This window comes from Amblyraja radiata, chromosome 16 (assembly GCF_010909765.2).
Source record: "Amblyraja radiata isolate CabotCenter1 chromosome 16, sAmbRad1.1.pri, whole genome shotgun sequence".
Classification (NCBI taxonomy): domain Eukaryota; kingdom Metazoa; phylum Chordata; class Chondrichthyes; order Rajiformes; family Rajidae; genus Amblyraja; species Amblyraja radiata.
The window spans coordinates 19,069,988-19,073,698 of record NC_045971.1 but is presented as its reverse complement, the minus strand read 5'-3'; the positions used below and the strand labels follow the sequence as shown (position 1 = coordinate 19,073,698).

The 3,711-nt window shown below is 44.4% G+C and overlaps 1 non-coding gene across 1 annotated transcript; it reads right to left on the bottom strand.

Moving 5' to 3' along the window:
- Positions 1 to 406: 406 nt before the first annotated feature.
- trnaq-uug lies at positions 407 to 478 on the bottom strand. Its single transcript has one exon. It is a non-coding gene; the product is annotated as a tRNA-Gln (tRNA).
- Positions 479 to 3,711: the final 3,233 nt, after the last annotated feature.

Sequence of the window (3,711 nt, the reverse complement as noted above, 5' to 3'; positions counted from 1 at the left end):
AATATCACGGAAGAAAACACTAAGAGACAGACAACGATGGAACAACTATGACCCCCATTCATACCTTGAGTTCCCAGTAAAAGTTGCTTTGTGTTTAGTTTAAAGATCTAGCGCATAAAACAGGCCCTTCCGCCCACCGATTACGTGCCGAACAGCGAACCCCGCATGCTAACAATACCCTTCGAACACTAGGGACAATTTTTTACATTTATACCAAGGCAATTTACCTACAAACCTGTAAGTCTTTGGAATGTGGGAGGAAACTGAAGATCTCGGAGAAAACCCACGCAGGTCACCCGAAGAATGTACAGACTCCGTACAGACAGCACCCGTAGTCAGGATCGGACCTGGGTCTCTGGCACTATAAGGCAGTAGCTTTGCCATCATGCCGCCCAAAAAGGTGGTGAGGTCCCACCGAGATTTGAACTCGGATCGCTGGATTCAAAGTCCAGAGTGCTAACCATTACACCATGGGACCGTCTTGAAAAGGTAAAAGATGAATAATTACCCTAATGAGCATATATTCCATCACATTTTCACATACGATTTCATTTTCATTTTTCTCCTTAATCGGGTTTCCTTCCTTTTATTCTGAACCTCTGCATTTTGCCAAGACATGATCCTTTAAGACCAATGACCTTGCCCAAGTTATCATACACCAGTGAGTGTCACCATGCTATTTTAGGATATGTCCAGTGCAATAATTTTCTGCATTTTACCGTGAAATATTTAAAAAAATTAAATACTTCCATTCAACCATCACCTTGTCAAATACAATTTTGGAACTAACTTGGAAGCAACGCAAAAGTTATCTTTTGAGCACAGTGTTACTTATTAATGGAAATAACTTAATTCGATTGTTCTTCACCATCCTTTTCTCCACAATTTGGCATTGTTGAACATTCTACAGAGGATTTCATGCACTCCAACTACTTTTGACTCACAGGTGCATTCACGGGTTTGAACCAAAGGTAGATAAGCCGTGATCTATTCCATTTGCAATATTTCTGATCATTAGAATTTCATATTAAAAATTGCAATTCAGATAATATTTTGCTAGTTCTGAACAAAACGCTTATTGGAAATTTTTGGGAAAGTGATCTTTATGAGTCACAATATATAGAAACAATAAGATTTGCTGGGAAATATTGGATATTTTGCATGGAAATTCTGGGAGGGATACAGTATTATCACATTAGAGTGTAATATCACTCACACCAGGGCGGCATGGTGGCACATTGGTAGAGTTGCTGCCTTACAGCGCTTGCAGCGCTGGAGCTCCGGGTTCAATTCTGACTATAGGTGCTGTACGTATGGAGCTTGTACTGTCTCAAGTCAAGTCAAGTCAAGTCAAGTTTTATTCATCACTTGCACGTAAAGTGCAGTGAAATGAATTTGCCAGCAGCGGTCCAATAAAAGAAGAACACCCAATACACAATAAAAAGTTAACACAAGCATCAACCACAGCATTCATCACTGTGGTGGAAGGCAGGTGAGTCCTCCTCCATTTTCCCCCGTGGTCGGGACCACAACCCTCCGCAGCCGTCTCTGTGGGCATCCAGAGGTGCAGACAAGGTAAGTCCTGAATCGGTGCTTCCCCACCGGAGGCCGCGGCATCGAGATGGTGTAGGCCGCAGGCCGGCAGTCGAAGAACTAAAGTCCCTGCCGCGCCGCAGCCGGAAGCACCGCAGACCGCAAGGCCGGCAGTCGGAACTCCTCTCCAGGGATGCCCGGTGAGGGATACTGCTCCAGATGGTAGGTTCCCGCCGCGCTGCGGTTAGAAGTAGGCTGCAGGCCGGCGGTCAGAGCTCTTCTCCTCCGGGGTCCCCAACATGGGATCCCAGGCTCCGGACGCTGCGCCAGCTGGAGCTCCGCAGACCGCGGCTTCAGCATCCCCCCCGGCGACCACCGGAGAGAGAGAGCCCGCTCCGCGACAAAAGAGTCCACGCTGCGCCCGCTGCTGAAGCCCCGGGAAAGGCCGCACCGATCCTCTATGTTAGGCCACGAGGGAGGTGACATGGAAAAAGTCACCTTTCCGTGGAGGAGGCGACCAAAGCGGTTTCCCCCTTACCCCCCCCCCCCACACCATCCCCACACCATCCCCCACACAAGACACACAGAGAAACATTAAAAACACACATTGAGACACACTAAAAAAACAAAAAAAGTAGAAAAAACTGACACGCTGGTGGCAGCGCAGCCGGCTCTCCTCGTGACCTACGTAGGTTTTCTCCGAGATCTTCGGTTTCCTTCCACACTCCAAAGACATACAGGTTTGTAGATTGCTACAGGTTTGTAGCGAATACTGAAATGCTCTGGCAAATCTTGGCAGCTCTGAATATATCGACAAACTAAACTAAAGGGGATTAGTTTTCTTTGGCATCATGTTCAGTACTGACTTAGTGGGCCGAATGACCTGTTAATTGCGGCACTAATCTATGTTCTATAATGGCTCAAGCATTCTCCCCTGTTAGAAAAGATAAGTGCATTACATTGCGATGTCAGTGCATTAGACACTGCCTTCAAAATTCATCGTGTTGATTTCAGTGGGATAAACTTCAGATGCTGAAAGCAATCTGCTAACCCTGCACAATTTGTGCTAACAAAGCGAATGGATTTCTCAAATATATCCTCAATTTTCATGTTTCGCGATTCATTTCCTAAAATGAAAGCAACCTTCGAAAATCTTCATGATTTCAATGACAATTTGGCTGATTAAAAAATAATGCCGTCTGCTACAAACAAAGCTTGCCTCTCCTTCAGTTTCCTGCACAACCACACAACTCCATTGCAAGTCATCTGAGCCAGAGAATATCATTAAGGGACCCGACAAGCCACACAAGAACTTTCACGAAAGTACGTCTTGGCAATTCATTCAAGGATTAACAAGTTGGACCTTAATGACCTCTTTATTTTATTAGCGCGTTGCATTAATTACACAGTGGAAAATTAATTAAGAAGGATAATTTGTACTAACATTCTCAACCTAGAAAGCTGGCCTTTTAAAAAGCCTCCTTTTAAACAGCAGATGAAATGTTTAAAGGATAAATTTGGACATGATTATAAGCATCACTTAATTGTTTAACTTGTTTATGATCTACATCGAAGAAATAAACTAATTTTCATCTGTGGTAGCCAAAGCAAAATGAATGGTGCTATGATCATTAATTCTAATTGGTTTACATCTAAAATGGCAGGTGTCAGGTTCAAGACAAAATGTAATCTTGGATATAAAAAAGCTTAATTATTATTCAGCCGCTATATTTTCAGAGGAATAAAGGGTCTGTCCCACTTTCATGACCTAATTCACGAACCTTTTTACTCGTGGACATTTTTATCAGGCTAGAAACCCCCCCCCCCCCCGATGTACTTGATGCCACGAGTACCTACGACTAGCATCACGGCCTACCTACGACCTACCTACGGACCTCCTACGACCTCCTGACGACCATGCTGCGAGTATGAGTCAAGGGCTAACTCGGCAGAGGTCGTGAATTAGGTCGTGAAAGTGGGACAGGCCCTTAAGTCAGTTATGATAGTGTCTGATAACAATGGCTGACTGAAACGGAGGCGATCTTAAAAATCTGCTCACGTTGACAATGATGTGGTCAGAGTTTTCTACTTCTGTTTATTTGAACTCAATCTCTTGAACTCAATTTAAACTCAATTGACCCTCCAGGTTCACGGACAGCTTCTAAACCAGCAACCATC